General features: G+C 42.8%; 1 protein-coding gene across 8 annotated transcripts in view; it reads right to left on the bottom strand.

Annotated features, from left to right (window-relative positions):
- Positions 1-19497, bottom strand: part of dock3 (dedicator of cytokinesis 3) — a 1587592-nt gene that overhangs the window by 1224285 nt on the left and 343810 nt on the right. Inside the window, exon 1 of one of the 8 annotated variants that reach the window (XM_072472054.1) lies at positions 4865-4971. The exons of the other annotated variants lie outside the window; for them this stretch is intronic. The gene's annotated coding sequence lies outside the window, so the exon portion shown is untranslated. Of the gene's footprint in view, positions 1-4864; positions 4972-19497 lie in introns of those variants that run through there. 8 annotated transcript variants of the gene reach the window in all.

Below are 19497 nucleotides of genomic sequence, written 5' to 3'. Positions count from 1 at the left end.
GGCTGCTGCTGCCTTCCCCTGGTGAGCCATCTCCCTCAACAGTATCCAAAGCGGTATATCTGTTTTGCAGGGAAATGACCGCAGAGGACACCTGCACTGCCTTCCTACTCTTGCTCTGTCTTTTGGTCACCCATTTTCTATCTCCCTCAGCACCTTTCACCTGCGGTGTGACCAACTCGCTAAACGTGCTATCCACGACGTCCTCAACATCGTGGATGCTCCAAAGTGAGTCCATCCGCAGCTCCAGAACCGTCAAGCGGTCTAACAGGAGCTGCAACTGGACACACTTCTTGCACGTGAAGGAGCCAGAGACAGTGGACGTTTCCCTGAGCTCCCACATCGCACACGAGGAGCATGACACAGGTTTGAGATCTCATGCCATGTCTTAAACCTTCGGTTAACTTCAACAATTACAATTTCCCCCCCAAAATTAAATAAATAAATAAACAACGAAGAAAAAAATAAATGAATATACCAATGAAAAGAAACAGAAAAACAGAAACACTACTTACCAGGGATAAAAAGCACTTCCTCCCCACCCAGCTTCAAATTCCCACCTAGATTCAAATTCCCAAACTCACTCTTGGTTCTGTCTCACTCTGGCTGTGTCTTCTCTGGCTCACTGGGGGAACTCACTGGGAGTGAGTTTACAAGTTGCTCTTTTTAAACTGTCCTGAATTGACTCCCCTCCCCCACCTGCTTTTAGATCAAGGTAGATTTAAGTGACTGACACTTAACTGCCAACCAGTTATGTGAGTGGGTGGGGCAGCCCTTGTTAACCTACACTGCACAATTCTAGCTTAATTTAAATTAATTTAAACTCCTGAAATTTAAAAGGAGCTGCCTTACTGATTTGATTCAATTCCCACATAGATTCAAATTCCCAAACTCAGAAAGAGTACCTACCTATGCCCACTGCCCCGCCCAATCCCGTTAACCCCACCTAACTTGTACATCTTTGGACTGTGGGAGGAAACCGGTGCACCCAGAGGAAGCCTACGCAGACATGGGGAGAATGTACAAACTCCACAGTCACCCAAGGTTAGTCTCGAACCCCGGTCCTTGGCACTTTGAGTGCCAGGCTGGCACTGCCAGAGTGGCCGGGAAGCACCACCCATGCCAAGGTACCACCCTGCCCAAAGGGCATGCACCTTGGGGCCTCTGATTCCCTGGGCAATTATTAACAACCTTGGGGAAGACAACAGGATATAACAATGTGGAGGTGGAGGGGTGTAACAGGACACATCAATATGGTGAAAGCAACAGAGCATAATGTTTTTGGAGGGTAACAGGACATAACAATGTGGGAGTGTAGTTGAACATAATAGGATGCATGGCAAGGAGGCATCCGAGACCCGAGTGATGGTAGGACCAAAATATATTTCCATACCAATTAAATTTAATGATTGGGAAAGAAACAGAAATGACAGTGGAAGGCTAAACTGAGTGGATTAATTAAGAGCCAAATCAGGTACAGCAAAATAAATAAAGAGAGAAAAAGGATTAGATTGAGGAGAGACAGAAAGAAAATGAAAGAAAAACATACAAAACGATTGTGATGTTTTTAAAAATCTCGAACAATTGAATACATGCAGGAATGAATCTCAATTTAAATTGTTTGCATCCTGGACCAGAGGAATTGATTGACATTGTATTCACAATTGCCACATTGTGGGGAAAAAAAGGTTGAATGGACAATTAATTTACCAATCCAGCAAGCTCTAAAAATAATGGACAAATAGCTGAGTGCCATAAATGACCAGCAAGGTCTGGAGATTCATAACTCACAGTGTATCTCTTAAGCCCTGAATTTGCTGGTCAATTTACACATTAATAATGGCATGTCATTAACATTCCTGTATTTCTAAAGTAAGATTTTGTCATTAAAGCCCAGAAGAATCAACCAGTATTTTTTTTAAATTCCTCGAAGTACCAAATAATACTGGGTTGGTGATTCAAATCTAAATAGCCAATACCAACCAATGTCAATAGCAATACCAACAATTATGAAAGCAAATAATAAATTATAAGTCTGTAACCTGTGTTCGCAATCAACCAAAGGACATGACCCAGTGCAAGCAGTGGAGTGGAGTATAATTGACTGAGTAAGTACATCTGTGGGATCAAGGCTAAACATACCATCTTATTAAGCAGTCAAGCTCAAAGACGAGCAATAGTAATTCAGTTTTCAAAATTAAACTTAGCTACAGAAAACAAAACTGCTCTTTAAGGGCAAATGGCAGAGTATGAAAAATGCCCTGATATCAGTCTAGAATTTACATTTACTACAACAACAACTGTCAGGGGACAAGTGGTAAAATCAATTGCCAGCTGGCTTTTATAATCATTCTTTTGTGGGGTATGGGCCTTGCTGGCAACAGCAGCATCTGTTGCCTAGCCTAAATTGTCCTTGAACTGAATAGCTTGTTTGGCCATTTCAGAGGCAGGAAGTCACTTTAGGACAGTCCAGGTAAGAATCACAGATTTCCTTCCTGTCATGTGAGAGTACCTTTAAGAAATGGATGTTTAAGCAATGTACCTTTAAGAAATGGAGCTGATAATATTACTGAAGTGATGTCAGAGGGTGGGGGGAGCTGAGCTCACTTCTGCTTTTTTGAGTTTCAGTTTGAGAAGGCAGCTGGGAGTGTCTGTGTGTTTTGCTGAGAGCTGCAGGAAGAAACACAGAGCTGGTCTGTTGATTTCTGCCAATCCACAGACTATAAATATATTGAATGCAAACTAATGTCTGTTTTTGAAGGTTTGGAGTCTTTTGGATGTTTAAAGAACAGTTTGAAGGATTATTTAGTGTTGTAGTCTTTTGGGGTTATCTTTGAAGTAATGGGTGTTAAGATATTCAATGTTTGTTTTTAAAAGGTTAACTTGAGTTCATAGAATAAACATTGTTTTGTTTTAAAAACCATTTGTCCATCTCTGCTGTATCACACCTGGAGAGCACGCCGTGTGCTTCCCACACCACAATCTATTAAAAGTTGTGGGTCGGTTGAACTCCATGAATCACTTTGGGGATTTTTAAACCCGGACCCATAACATTCCCTAAAGGGGATTGGTAAACCCGATTGTTTTTTCTGACAATCAATGAAAACTGGCATGGTCACATTTATCAGTGATGGGACCATTGCTGTTCACAATTTGCATTAACAATGTTGACTCTGAAATCAAAAACACAGAGTGTGATCTTTCCAAAAGGCAACAAAGTCCCCGAGCGAGCACGTTTAGCTGCCTGTTTCCTGGCATTCACAGTGCCGAGAAACACATGGCTATTCAACGCAGCTCGTGGCGAATTAGGGGCCTGAACGGGGACGCGTGACCGAAGCCACACATAGCTCTATTTTTTACAATGAGGAGCTCCACTCTCCGGAACTCTCTATTGTAGCAAGAGATCGGGACGCCATTTTTGAAAACTGGCCCAATCGCAAAATATTCCAGCTTGGCACTTTGGCAGTATTGGGATCGATCCCCTCCACCTCAGAGACTTCGGATGAACGCCGTTCAGTACTGATCTCCACAAATGGGGACCAGGCGGAATGACATTTCTTGGGGTCTCCTAGTGGATCTGAGCCCCCCCAGGCGGTACCCTGGCATTCTGGTGCCAGCATGGCACCCTGACAGTGCCACCTGGGTGCCAGTCTGTCACTGCCAAGGTGCCCAAGTGGCACTGCCAGAGTACCAGGTTGGCACTACCAAGGTGCCAAGCTGGCATTTCATACACGGTGGCAATTGGTCCTGGAATGCACTGCACGGGTGTTGAGAGGGGGGGGTATCCCTCCCATAGTGAGTTGGGACTTTGGGGGTGGTCATGTCAGGGGCTCTGGAGGTTGGGGCATACTGAGGAGTTCCAGCGATCAGAGTTCCTCAGTGCAGAAAACGGGGCTGTGTAGCCTTGGCCGCACGTTCCCCACTGAGGCCCCGTATCTAACCCGATCTAAGTTCTGGGAAACAGGCCACTAAATGCGTTCGCTATGGGTCTTTGTTCCCATTTAGTTGAATCGCGCCCTACATCTACTGCTTTACCTTTGTATTCCCTGATTGTTAAAGCTCAAAGAAGTTTAATACATTTTTTAAACACAATTTCCCTTTCACAAAACATATTCGGTCGGATTCTCTGTTACTGAGGCTACGTGCCGACACTAATGGAGGATCCGTGGTGTTTCACGACGGGAAAATTGGTGCGAAACCCTCACCGATTCCGCTACTGATGAGGGGCTAGCACCGGCGCCGCATGAAATACCCGCTGAACGTGCAGGAAACAGTTGGAGAGTCGCCGGGTTCGTGCTGCACATGCGCAGGGCAGACAGGCTGCAGCCATGCGTACACCTACAACCCCCACACACGCACTAATCATGCCGGAAAAGATGGCGGCGGCAGGCTGGGCCACATACCCGCCCGCCTCAACTCCACAGCCCACCTCCTGGCCACCCCCCACCACTCCCCCATCCCCAGCCCTGGCAGAAGCCCCCCCCCCTCCGGCCAGCGGCACAGATCTCGGCCGAGTGTGGTGGTGCTGGACACTGTCCGCACGCCCCCTCTCTCCCTCCCCATGCGACACCCCACACGTGGCCCGCGCCATCGGGAACCCGGCCTTTCGGAGGCGGAGAATTGCAGGTGGGCCCGCTGATTACATTCCAACGCCGTTTTGACTGCATGTGGCATGCGTTTTGTTGCTCTTTTATCTTTATTAATAATAACCACAAGACGCGAGTACGTTCCGTGTATTGGACAAATGACCAATATATTAGTTCAATTATTGTTTATTATTAAACATAAGCTTGATTCTATGCGTAATAATCCACACACGGCTACACATTAAACTATACTTAACAGCTTAAATGACCTTTACTTAACTTTCAAGTGACCGGCTCTATGCAGGTTAGATAAGGCCTTATCTGATTCCCCATGTGTGGCGGTTGGAAGTTGTCAGGTACATCTAGACTGCGGCCCGTCCTTCAGGTAGCAATCACGGGTCCTTGAACTTGGCTGGTCGATGTGCTGCAGTTGGTGGGGCAGAGGTCGGTCCAAAAGAGACAGAATGTTAGTCGCGCAGTTCCTCTTATCCTCCGATTTTTCGCGCTCTTTTGGGCGGCCCCATCTCGGGATCCAATAGATCGATAGAATTTCGATCACCCTAATCGATTGTGGCCAATTAGGGGCGGGTACCTTGATAGCTGGGCGGGTCCTAGTTGTTACTGTCCAAGGCACGTATACACTCCCAAATAAGGCGAATAGGCGCCCCCGAGTCTGTTACTACTGCTATGTTTCAATCTGACTCCCACTGTCCTGGGGAGATCGGTGATTGACCTTTAGCAGGTGCAAGTATCTGTGTAGGTCTGGTTTCCTCTGCACAATACACAGGGGCTATGTATCGTCTGTATCTCAACCTGACCACAATTCCCATTACCCTCTGCAAGTGACCATTTTAGATGGCCACAGTTTTGATGATGCCGATTTGGAGGGGGCGGAGCATTGCGACCCGGCGTCAAACCTGCTCTGCCGCGTTTCGGCGTCGGGAGCCATTCTCCACCCATTGACACTGCTTCATTGTATCATGATTTTCCAAATGTCCTGCTACTACTTCCTCAATAATGGATTCCAGCATTTTCCCCAATGACAGATATTACTGACGCAGACTGATCCACTAATTATGGTTCACCATTCTGAAAATGACTCATTTATCCCAACTCTGTTTCCTGATAGTTACTCAGTCCTCTACCCATGCCCCCTGCACCATATTTTATCTTGTGTGGCACCTTAGCAAATGCCTTCTGAAAATCCAAATACAGTTCATCTATTCGATCCATTTTATCCACCCTGCCTCTTACATTCTCACAGAACTCGAATAAAGTTGTCAAACACAATTTCCCTTTCACAAAATGATGTTGCCTCTGCCTGATTGAATAATGATTTTCCAAATGCCCTGCTATTACTTCCTTAATAATAGATTCCAGTCCTCTTGCTATATGTGGATGACTTGCTGCTGTACAATTCGGACCCATTGGAAGGTATTGGGGGAATATGAGGATTTTGGAGGAATTCGGCCAGTTCTTGGGTATAAATTGAATATGGGGAAGAACGACGTCTTTCCTATCCAGGCGAGGGGGCAGGCGAAGAGGCTGGGGGAGTTGCCGTTTCGGGTGGTGGGGGCAATTTTCGGTACTTGGGCATTCAGGTGGCCCGGGGGTGGGAGCAGCTGCACAAGCTAAATTTGGCTTGGTTGGTGGCACAGATAAAGGGGGACTTTAGGAGGTGGGATGTGCTCCCGCTGTCATTGGCGGGTCGGGTGCAATCAGTGAAAATGACCATCCTCCCATGGTTCTTGTTTATGTCCCAGAATCTCCTGATTTTTATCCCTTCCAGGGGATAGGTGGTTGCAGGGGGAGGGGAGATGTCGGTGTGGGGAGGGGAGATTCAGTGTGGGGATGGGTGGAGGAGGTTCCATGTAAAGGAGCTGACCAGCTTGAGGGTGTTACTGTTGGCACCTCTTCCATTCTCACCAGCCAGATTCTCCACGAGCCAGGTGGTGGTATCAGCGTGGAGGGTGTGGAATCAATGTCGGCAGCATTGGGGCGTAAGGCATGTCCCTGTGTGCCTTGATTTGTGGCAACCACAGTTTTGCTCCAGCGGGGCTGGATGAAGGTTTCGGAGTGGGGTTGGTTGGGGATAGAATATTTTCAGGACCTGTTTGTGGGCAGTAAGTTCACGGAATTGTAAGAGCTTCAGAAGGTATACTTGATGCCGAAGAGGAATGGGTTCAGGTACCTGCAGGTGTGGGACTTCTTGAGGAAGGAGGTGCATTCGTTCCTACAGCTGCCACCTCCAGCGCACAGGACAAACAGTTGTATGAGGATGAGATAGGCGAGGGCAAGGTTTTCAGCTGATGAAGAGGGAGGAGGAGGTCCGGCGCATGTGGGAGGAGTTGGGAAGGGCGATGCAAGCTGGGGTGTGCAGTGAGGCTCTGCAGAGGATAAACTCGCCCTCATCATGTGCAAAGCTGAGTATCATCCAGTTTAAGGTGGTGCATAGGGCTCATATGACTGGGTTTAGGATGAGCCTTTTTTACTCCTGGGGTGGACGATTACCGGGGTGGTGATATTTGAGATGTCGGAGGATCTGGGAGTGCAGGTGGGGTGAGAGGCTGAGATGGTAGCCTTTGTCTCCCTGTTAGCCCGGAGACGGATCTTGCTGTGCTGGTGGGACCCGGAGCCGCCAAACGTGGGGGCATGGGTGAGCGACTTGGCAGAGTTCCTCCACCTAGAAAAAATTAAGTTTGCCATAAGAGGGGCGGAGGAGGGATTCTCCACAAGATGAAGGCTGTTCATTACTTCTTTGATGGATTTTCTTTGTGTTTTGGAGGGTAGTAAAAAGAGGGGGTGAAGTGGGTAGTACAGGGGAATAGGGTTAATTGTGAATGATTTTGTTATAACCTGCCTGCTTACCATTGGATGGGGACTAATGACAATCCCACAATCCTGTGGGAGTATGAGCTTCCCCAATGAGGGGGGCGGAGAAACCATTAGTAAACTCCATGTATAAATAAAGCTGGCCAGTTTGGAACCAGCATGAAGGAGTGTGCAGCAAGGGAAGTTGCTGCTGCTGTTATAAAAATATATGTTATTGTAAATAAATGTTATTACTTTGTATCCTTAAAACTCGTGCTGGATTCTTCGTGGCCCTCACAAAAGATTTATTGTTGCTGTTTGCTCCGTCCTGTTCTGTATATATTTGAAAATACCTCCAATAAAATAGTTTTAAAAAAAGGAAGGTAAGTGGTGCTTCAAACTTTACAGTTTTCTGGCTACAACAGTGCTCCTGTTGTTTAGATTCTTTAACCAACCTGGTGACGGTGCTGCAGCATCTGGACCAAAATTGGCGGGGGCGGGGGAAGAGAGGAGGGGGTGGAAGAGGGTTAATTGCAGTTTGGAAGGAGAGGAGATGATTACAATGTGTGCATGTGGGAGGATGATAGGGAGAGGGACAGAATACAGTGTGTGTTCAAAGGGGGGGACCTGATTGTAGTGTGTGTGAGGGGGGACCTGGGGAGTGAGATTTCACTGAGTCTTCTATTCCTGGGTAATATGGAGAGCTTAGCTGAAATCTACATGAATGCATAAAATATTAACAACTGCTCAACCACACAGCTTTAAAAACAGAGGAATCCCATGAAGACAATGGAAAGAAAACCGATCACTTTCACTTTGTAAAACTTTTACTGTAACAAATCAACTAAAATAAATATAATTCAAAAACCAATTAACAAGGAAAGAATATTTTGCTTTGTTGATACAAAAAATGCTTAATGCAGTTATAAGCACTGTGTTAGCACTGCTGCCTCACAGCATGATAGATTACAGATTTATTGATTTACTGATTGCTTCATTGATTTATTTGAGACAATAAAGAATTGAAGCAGTACATTTTATAATGCATGCGTAGACAGAATCCCACAAGGTCAATGTGACTCGAGGTTCAGATTTTAAAAATCGAGCATGTGGGAGGCTTTTAAAGGCCAGTTGATTGAAGTGCAGGATAGGCATGTCCCCGCAAAAAGGAAGGATAGAAATGGCAGGATTCAGGAACCATGGATGACAAGGGAAATTGTAAGCTTTGTCAAGAGGAAAAAGGAAGCATGCGATAGGTCTCGGCATCTAAAAACTGACAAAGCCCTTGTGGAATACAGTGAAAGAAGGAAGAAACTTAAACGTGGAATTAGGAGGGTTAAAAAGGGCCATGAAATGTCTTTAGCAAACATGGTTAACGAGAATCCCAAGGCTTTTTATGCTTATATTAGGAGTAAGAGGGTAGCAAGAGAAAGAGTAGGCCCACGTAAGGACAATAGAGGGAAGTTATGCGTGGAATCACAGGAAATGGGTGAAATCCTTAATGAATACTTTGTATCAGTATTCACCAGGGAGAAGGACATGACAGATGTTGAGGTCAGGGATAGTTGTGTGGACTCTCTTGAGAATGTCAATATATCAAAGGAGGAAGTGTTGAGTATCCAAAATTGCATAAAGGTACTCAAGTCCCCGGGGCCAGATGGGATCGATCCCAGATTACTGCGAGAGGCAAGGGGAGAAATAGGTGGGGCCTTAACAGATACCTTCACATCCTTTTTGACCACAGGCGAGGTTCCAGAGGACTGGTGAATAGCAAATGTTGTTCCCTTGTTTAAGAAAGGAAGCAGGAATAATCCAGCAAATTATAGGCCAGTGAGTGAGCCTGACATCAGTGATGCAGAAGCTTTTGGAAAATATACTGAGGTTCAGGATATCTACACATTTGGTGGAAAATGGACTAGTTAGTGACAGACAGCATGGTTTTGGGGAAGGTTATGTCTCACCAACTTGATTGAATTTTCTGAAGAGGTAACACAGAAAATTGATGAGAGGAGGGTTGTGGATGTAGTTTATATGGACTTGAGTAAGGCATTTGACAAGGTATCACATGGCAAACTGTGCAAAAACTAAAATCACATGGGATTCGGGGTGGGCTGGCTAGATGGATACAGAACTGGCTTGGTTATAGAAGACAGAGAATAGCAGTGGAAGGGTGTTTTTCTGAATGGAGGTCTGTAGCTAGTGGTGTTCTGCAGGGATCAGTGCTGGGACCTCTGTTGTTTGTAGTATACATAAATGATCTGGAGGAAAATGTGGGTGGTCTGATTAGTAAGTTTGCGGATGACACAAAGGTTGGCGGTGTTGCTGATAGTGCCGAGGATTGTCAGAGGATACAACAGGATATAGATAAGATTGGAGATTTGGGAACAGAAATGACAGATGGAGTTTAATCTGGACAAATGTGGGATGATGCATTTTGGAGGATCAAATCTAGTTATGAATTATACTGTAAATTGCAGAACCCTTAGGAACATTAACATTCAGAGTGATCTGGGCGTGCAGGTCCACAGTTCCCTAAAAGTGGCAACACAGGTGGTCAAGGTGATTAAGAAGGCATATGGCATGCTTGCATTCATCAGCTGGGGCATTGAGTACAAGAGTTCGGAGATCATATTGCAGCTATGTAAAACCTTGGTTAGGCCACATTTGGAGTACTGCGTGCAGTTCTGGTCACCACATTATCAGAAGGATGTGGAAGCTTTGGAGAGAGTGCAAAGAAGGTTCACCAAGATGCCTGGTCTTGAAGGTGTTAGCTATGAGGAGAGGTTGAATAAACTAGGATTGTTTTCACGGGCAAGACAGAGGCCGAGGGGAGACCTGATAAGAGGTCTACAAACTTATGAGAGGCATAGACAAGGCGGATAGTCAGAGGTTTTTTCCAAGGGTGGAAGTGGCAATTACAAGGCACACAGGTTCAAGATGAGAGGGAGAAAGTTTCAGGGGATGTGTGGGGTAAGTTTTTCACGCAGAGAGTGGTGGATGCCTGGAACATGCTGCCAGAGGATGTGGTGGAAGCAGGCACATGAACAACATTTAAGAGACATCTGGATGGATATGTGAATAGGGAGGAAATAGAAGAATATACACTGAATAAAGGCTTAAGGCTTTTTATTATGTTTTGAAGTATTATTTGATCTGAGTTTTGATTTATTTTTATGCAAGAGAATCAAGGTGAATAATTCGTAATAAAGTTGTATTTTTTGGACACCTCCAATCAACCGGACCTGTGACTCCTATTTTGAAAATAAATAAGAGATTGTAACATTTGGCGAGCTGGCAGGAGGACAACGGAGAAGATACCGATGCATATTGGCGGCAGGTCGGCGGAACCGAAGTAAGAAACCCTCACATCTGCGACCTTCAGAGTCGGGTGACTCCTTATGCCCTTCTTACGATCAAGGCCGGGGTGAAAATAGCTCAAGTCTAAGATGGTATATATGTATTATATAGCATTATAAATATATATATATATATATATATTGCGATCTTTTGACTTGGGGCCCGGGGTTAGAAATATTGTTTCATAAGAACATAAAAACTAGGAGCAGGAGTAGGCCATATGGCCCTTTGAGCTTGCTCCATCATTCAATGAGATCATGGCTGATCTTATGTGGACTCAGCTCCACTTTCCCGCCTGAACATCATAACTCTTTATTCTTCAAAAAACTATCTATCTTTATCTTGAAAACATTTAATGAAGGAGCCTCAACTGCTTCACTGGGCAGGGAATTCCATAGATTCACAACCCTTTGGGTGAAGAAGTTCCTCCTAAACTTAGTCTTAAATCTACTTCTTATTTTGAGACTGTGCCCCCTAGTTCTGCTTTGACCTGCCAGTGGAAACAACCCCCCCCCCCCCCCCCCCCCCCCGCATTTCAGAGTTGAAATGGCAGCCGAGAATCTGCTAGCAACCTTTAGGGGTGGTCAAGACCCACCAGAGATTTCCATAGAAGAAATATTTTGTTTGGTAAACATTATGTAGATCAGCAACTTCAGCTGATCAAGATCAGTACAGAAATTGAACAAAAGATTTTAAACATGATACTTCAAAGGGACAATGATCCACTGAAGATATCAGGGAAGTTTGGGGAAAAACTAGCAGTATGAGAGAGACAGATTAAATTAAATGTAATAAATCAGATCTGAAGAAGGGAAGAACATATAGAGAGTACAAACTATGACTGAGATTAAAAAACAGAAGGAGCACTTAAGGGCAATCTGTGAGGAGTTGAAGAGAGAAAAACCTAAACTTGGAAAATTAGAAAACTTAGACGAAGAAAATGGAAGATACAAATGTGAAGTTGATGGGTTGAATTTAGAATAAAATGAATTACGTGTTGAAAAAATAATAAGTTAACAGAGGAAAATGCAAAACTTAGAATGGCAATAGCAGAACTTTTGAATCAAAATCGGGAATTAAAAAATAGAATACCAGTGGAACTCCTGACCAATGTTACAATCTCTTATATATATGTTCCAAATATGAGTCACAGGTCCACTTGATTGGAGATGTCCAAAAAATACAACTTTATTGCTAATTATTCACCTTGATTCTCTTACATAAAAATAAATCAAAACTCAGATCAAATAATACATCAAAACAGAATAGAGAGTTAAACGAAAACATTAGAAAATCAATAGATGATTCAGAGTTTCTTAGATCATAGATTCAGAACAAAAACTTTAATCATGAATCCTTATTCTTATCAATGGTCTAACCCCTTATTTACTCTCATTGGTTTCTAATTCTCAGCTGAGGCTTTCTGATTTATTCAAACAGCTGTCTGTCACTTAGAACATGACTTGTTATCCAAGCATTGGTCATGACTTAAAATTCACTTATATCCATCAAGTTTGTGGGCAGCACGGTAGCACAGTGGTTAGCACAGTTGTTTCACTGTCTGTACAGAGTCTACATGTTCTCCCCGTGTCTACGTGGGTTTCCCCCAGTGCTCCGGTTTCCTCCCACAGTCCAAAGATGTGCAGGTTAGGTGGATTGGTCATGCTAAATTGCCCTTAGTATCCAAGAAAAGGTTAGTGGGGTTACGGGGATAGGGTGGAGGCATGGGCTTGAGTGGGGTGCTCTTTCCTTTTGCACTGTAAATTCTATAATTCTATGAATTAATTAAATGTCTACGTACATCTGCCATGTATGCCATTCCTACAAAGATAAGATGCTTGCATTAATCTTGCTGTTGATACATTTTTATGACAAAATGTTTCTGTTGCTCGGCTGTTGGTAGGCTATGATACATTTTAAACATTACAAGGGACTTCTATGTAACTTTTCATAAAACTATGTTGGATCCCTTCATATGTTAAATTCCTTCATAGCAACTTCTATATTTTTAATATGAAACTACAGTCACATTGACCTTGTGGATTCTGTCTCTGCACTGAATTAGTGATCTCTTTGGAAACTATCTGGAATATAAGTACAACATTCCGATCTGATCAGGGTACATGTCCCATCTTTCTCAGCGAGAATATAATCAAGAGCCATTTGATTTTGCAAGGCCACAGTACGGTTAGCTAACATCTCAGTGGAAATTTTGACTAGGGCTATGGACGTATCATCAGCTACCTTGTCTATGATTACTGTTATTTCATCGAACTCTCTAGCTACCTTGATATCCCAATAGAAAGGAACAAACTGAGCAAGAAGTCTGTCTTGTGTAGTGAGTGTACGTCTACTTCTCAACCCTGTTACCTCTGATAAAGAAGCAAAATGACCAATAGCAGATATTACATACCCTAAATAATATGATGCTGATCAATAACGTGGGAGCCAAGGGTAGGTCCTATGGTTACAAATAATATATGGAACAAAATAAGCAGTAAAATGGGTATTATCTTCTAGTTACCAGCGGTCTGAGAAGTTCTTACCTTTGGTGGAATTGTATAGACTTTTCAATGGATAGGAACCAAAAGCGGCTTGGAGAATATTTGTAAGCCCTACTTACACCAAAATAGTATGTACAATTACAATATCCCATTTTCAAACCTTTAGGGTGATGAATTGTCAACCATACTGATCATTCCTGATTAATGGTAACTGGAAGGTTAATATAGGGAAGATTTTGGTTCCAACTTTAATTGGGTTGGTACCACGCTCAAAAGGTCGTCAATGAGTAACCTGTAGATCTCCATAACTGAACCCTCCTTTGTAGGTAGACCCAAAATCTATATCTTCCACATGTTTTGGCCCCTTCATGAACTTGGGAGCAACGGGCAGTACTTTGAAAAACATACCATTCTGCTGTTTCAGAAGTATTAAAAGGAGAGGACAGCATGGTGGCACAGTGGTTAGCATTGCTACCTCACGGCGCCGAAGTCCCAGGTTTGATCCCGGCTCTGGGTCACTGTCCCTGTGGAGTTTGCACATTCTCTCTGTGTTTGCGTGGGTTTCGCCCCAACAACCTAAAGATGTGCAGGGTAGGTTGTTTGGGCACGCTAAATTGCCCCTTAATTGGAAAAAATGAATTGGGTACTCTAGATTTGTTTTTTAAAAAAGTATTAAAAGGAATAGACATACCCAACATTTGAAAACATTAATATTTTTGTCATATAATTTGGACATATAAATAAAAGTGTTTGTTTCCTTCTGTGAGCCAACCATAGTCTGTAAATCTAAAAAGACTAACTAAAAATCAAAATAGTAGCAAACATTTCACTGGAATTAATCTGAACCATAATGAGCTCTTTTAACATGAGAAACATGGATCCAAGAAAGCGCCAGGGACCTGGGTTCAATTCCGGCCTTGTTTGACTGTCTGTGTGGGTTTCCTCCGGGTGCTCCAGTTTCCTCCCATAGTCCAAAGATGTGCAGGTTAGGTGTATTGGCCATGCTAAATTGCTCCTTAGTGTCCAAAGATGTTCAGGTTAGGTGGATTGGCCATGATCAATGCACAGGGTTACTGGGATAGGGCGCGAGGAAGTGGGTCTAGGTAGAGTGCTTTTCCGGAGCGTCTGTGCAGACTCGATTGGCTCCTTCTGCAGTGTGGGGATTCTGTGGTTGCCTTTCAAATATTCTACCACTGGCAATCTCTCATTCTTTCTAACTCGCCATTCATTTTGTAGAATCACTCACTTCCCATCCAATTATTTGCTCAAGTCGCTTTTCACCAACAGACGTATTCCTTCCGAAGTCCCCAGACACTGGTACCACCGAGAAGGTGCACGTCTATGAACCCTCTCTCACTTGGGTCACAATAGTCTTAATGTTACAAAAACATCAGAGACTCCCTTCTCTGATACCTTTAGATAGTTTGATGGACTCGGGGAACACTGCGGCAGCAGCAATGGGTTTTGTACAATCCAAAACCATTGCCCTTTGTCTCCAGCTCTTTCCTCTTTCCAACTAAATAACACACACAGTAACAAAATTTATGTTCTATTCTCAGACACCTGCTTCAAAACAAGGTTCTATTGATAGATACATAGGTATTAGGAGCAGAAGTAGGCTGCTCCGCCATTCAATCAGCTCATGGCTGATCTGTTCCTGGTCTCAAATCCACCTCCCTGACTGTTCCCCATATCCTTTTAACCCGTTTTTAAAATCAGAAATATATCTATCTCCTTCTGGAGGTACACAGGTTGAAAAACTGTCAAACAGAAAACTGTTCCATTTGGGAAAAAAACCTTGCTTGTTTTCTCTTACATGAATTCCATGTGTTCTGAACATGCAAACAGAAAACACTGGCTAAATCAAACCCACTGCAAAATGTCTGTTTACCCATTGCTTTGTAACTGATCAACCCCATGGTCACATGGGCATTCCTAATGTTGTCATAATCAGGAAACCAATTAACCCTCTTTCGGAATACTTCCAACCCACTTTCGTCTGAAAAGAACTCTGCACAAAAAGAAAATACATGCTCTCTGTAGTGATCTCAGTACATCAATTTCCATGATCAATGTATGTAAAACTAGCACAGTCAATTCAACACTCGATGTCTCACTATCAGGTGATATATAAAGGACTTTCCCGCTCTTTCTGAGTGTTCTTCAGGAGAGTGAAGACAAGACATAGAATAGCTCGAGAGAGAAGTTATGTTATTTCATTATTACATTGTATAGTTCGTTATCTTTACTATATTTCATTTCCTTACTAGTTGAGTATTAAGTAAAAAGGACTCACAAATATTATTTATATTACTCAATAAATTAGTTCATCTTCACAAGAAGACTATTGTTCATTTCATCAGCTCGGCTGGTTCAAAAGAGTAATATACTATATTACACAAGGTAGTATAACGTGCAACCAGGCGTTTAAAATATAACATGGTGCCAGAATGAATTAAGCTTTTAAGACTAGTAAAGATTTAGAACAAAAATAAAAAAATTTTTTTTAAAAATCGGACTCAACTATTCCACTGCAGAAGTCATCGCAACATCGGAATCTTCGACGAAATCAACTTTTCGATGGACCAAGTTCAAGCACCCAGACATCTAAAGACCACTGGTAATCTTAATTTGAATTGGAAGTTGTTCAAACAACAGTTCCAGCTCTATTTAGAAGCTAGTGATTTAAATGCTGCACCAGATGCTAGAAGAATTGCTTACGTCTGTCCCCAGCAGGACAAGCAATCAAAATCTTCAATTCCTTCAATTTTAATGCTGGTGAAGATAAATCGAAATTTGATCAAGTTATAGCGAAGTTCGATGAACATTGCAAGATGCAAACTAATTAAATTTTAGAAAGATTAAAATTTCAGAAAAGAGTTCAAAAAGTTGGTGAATCGGTGAATAACTTCATCACAGATTTCAAACCTTTAGCTAAAACGTGTGACTATGCAGATCTCCATGATTCGCTTGTGAGAGACCAAATTGTTTATGGCATACTTGATGATACTGTCAGAGAAGCTTTAATTCGACAAAATGATTTCAAGTTGCAAATCGCGAAAGGTAAATGCATTTCCATGGAACAGACCAAAAGTCAGTATTTAGCATTTTATCCCAAGGAAAAAAGCGCGAATCTCTACCACGAGGCAGAGAAAATCAAAATTGTGTCGCAGGCAAAGCAGAAGACTCTGAGGAACGGTAACTATCCCTCGCTCGCATTTTCGAGCTCTGGACATGCGCACTACGCACAGAAATGTGAGACATCAAAGAAGAAGTCTGCGCATGCGTGTACATCACTAATACATCATGACGACACATGGTTACGTGTCATAGGTGTGGCAAGCCCACTTAAAGGGAAACCGCCCTGCTTTTGTTAAACGCTGTTTGAGATGTCAGAAGTTAAACCATTATGCTTCTCAGTGTCAATCATCCACAAGTTACATTCCTCCCGCACGGAAAAAATACTACAAAATGAGAGCTGTGGACAAAAAAGAAGAAATCAACACACAAGAAGATTTCAGGAAGACGATGATGTTTTCTCGTTAGAAAACACTTTCTTTGTTGGTGTGGTTGAATCATCCATGAAGAATGATCTACAAGCAAGCAAGAATAATCTTCAAGCAATAAAGCCAGCTCATCTTGAAAATGGAAAGGATCTTCAAGCAACAAAAGATCAAAGAGTCAATGTCGTTAGTGTTATGGGCCAGGGTTTAGAGAACCCCAAAGTGTATCATGGAGTTCACCTGACCCACAACCTTTAATAGATTGTGTTATGGGGAGCACAGGGCCCATTCTACAGGATGTGGTACAGCAGAAATGGAAAAGTATTTTTTAAAGCAAAACAATGTTTATTCTATGACCTCAAGTTAACCTTTTTAAAACATACAGTGAACATCTTAGCAACCATTAATCTTAGCAACCATTAATCTTAGCAACCATTCAACACTAGATGTCTCTCTATCAGGTGAGATAAAAATAACTGTCCCACTCTCTCTGAGAGGGTGTGCTTCAGGAGAGTGAACAGACAAGACATAGAATAGCTAGAGAGAGAGAGAGAAGTTATAGGTTATTTCATTATTACATTGCATAGTTATTTAGTTATCTTTACTATATTTTATGTCTTTTCTAGTTGAGTATTAAGTAAAAAGGACTCACAAATATTATTTATATTACTCAATAAATTAGTTCATCTTTACAAGAAGACTATTGTTCATTTCATCAACCCGGCTAGTTCAAAAGAGTTACTACATTACACAAGGTAATATAACACTTCCCAAAGCACAAAGGTCAGCACACCAATTTGACACCAAGTAAGATTCTGATCACATAAACACGTGATCACAAGACTTCCATTCCAAAACATTGCCCAATTATACTTTTGTCTCAGCTCATATGCTACTGAAAATCTCTTCCATGCCTTTGTTCCTTTTAGACTTCAAAAATACTTCAATGACAGTGAAGTGCTTTAAGATATCTGGTGGTCATGAAAAGTGCTCTTTTCTTTTTGTCTAAACTAACAGAGCCTTCAACAGGAGCCAAGGGCAGCCGCAGCTTTAACTCACACACACAAGTCTTAAAACAAACAGCATTAACCAACAAGCAGAAGTCACAAACAAGCAATGTAAAGGAGTGATTAACAGGTAATATACAGTAGAGGTTAACCTTTCTGTGTTCACCAAAAATAGGAAATCTCAGAAAGTGTTACATTAAAAGATATAATTACACAATACAGAGTGTGCAGAGTGAGGTGAGCATTAGTGTCTTCTTTAAACTTGGAGGAGACAGGGAAATGTTTCACTCTGCTGAACAATAATGCTTGTATAATCATTTATCATAGCCTGGTTGGATACTGGCAACTCTAAATTAGTAATTCTTTTTCTTAAAAGGGTGAGTACTGAAAATGTTAATTGGCCCATCAATTCAATAAGGTCAATGTGGCAACAGAGAATCAGCAAGTCACTTGGCGGTTCATTGACCCCAATTATTCCAAACAAACTAGCCCAAGCCTGAGCTTCATGCTCAACTTTAACTTAGCAATGTTGTCAGTCTTCAACTCAAAACTAACCATTAGCTTTGTCTGATTTATATAATGTGTTCTGCTAAGGTTGTCAGCAGAAAGATACTCATTTCAACAGCTCTATCTTAGAGTAGCATGATAACGAATGATTACAGAAATTGAAAGACAGGATTGTCCGAAAGGTTCTAATATAAGAATGCACAGAATAATAACCTACAGTTCATTTATTATCAACATCATATTTAACTGAATGTAAAAGTATAAATTGCTGACCAATAATTTTAGCATCTATTAAAAAAATTTTAAGCACCTAATGATTTTGAATATTGATAAAAAGTCAGACATGTTGCCAAAAGCTTTTTCACTCGCACTCATCAAGTCAACACAAGAATGTCAAATTTCAAACATCCCAACTTTTACGATAGGAGAAAAGGGTGCTAATTGGCTGGTAACCGACAGGCTCCCCAACTGCCCAGGTAATTGAAAACAAAGGTGTAATGTTTGAATATATTCCATATGCTCGCAGATAATAGGTCCCCATGTACCCATGTATGTATGCTTGTGAATTCTAGCAAACATAAATAAACATGTATATGGGCAAAACTGGATGATGCCGGGTTTGTGAAGAGGGTGCTGGATGCCAACCCGGATCTGGATACCCATGAGCTGATAGTAGGGGGGGATTGGAACATAGTGCAGATACCGAAGGTGGACAGGTCTCAGTCACGCTTGTTGGCCCAGTCAGGGGGGGAGCGGAGGGGGGAGGGAGGGCGTGGAGGGGGGGGGGGGGGGAGCGGAGGGGGGGGGAGGGGGAGGGGAGGGGGGAGTGGAGGGGAGGGGAGGAGGGAGGGGGGGCGAAGGCTTTGGCTGGGCTCATGAGGGTGATGGGAGGAGAGGACCCTTGAAGGTTCTTACACCCGAGAGAACGGAAGTATTTGTTTTTCTACCCGATGCACAAGGTGTACTTGAGGATTGACTTTTTAATGGTTGGGAAGGCACTGTTGACTGCGATTAGGAGGGTGGAGTACTCAGCAATCAAGATTTCGGATCATGCTCCACATTGTTTGGATGTGGTTTTGGAGAAGAGGATAGCCCAGAGGCCGGGGTGGAGAATGGATGTGGGTTGTTCGCGGACCGGAGCTTTTGTGATAAGATCGGAAAGGTGATCGAGGAATATATGGAGTTCAATTGCGCGGGGAGGTTTTGCATTTGGTGGTTGGCAGGC

Source organism: Scyliorhinus torazame, chromosome 13 (assembly GCF_047496885.1).
Source record: "Scyliorhinus torazame isolate Kashiwa2021f chromosome 13, sScyTor2.1, whole genome shotgun sequence".
Classification (NCBI taxonomy): Eukaryota; Metazoa; Chordata; class Chondrichthyes; order Carcharhiniformes; family Scyliorhinidae; genus Scyliorhinus; species Scyliorhinus torazame.
Note: the sequence above shows the minus strand (reverse complement) of the source record. Positions and strands in the feature narration are given on the sequence as shown.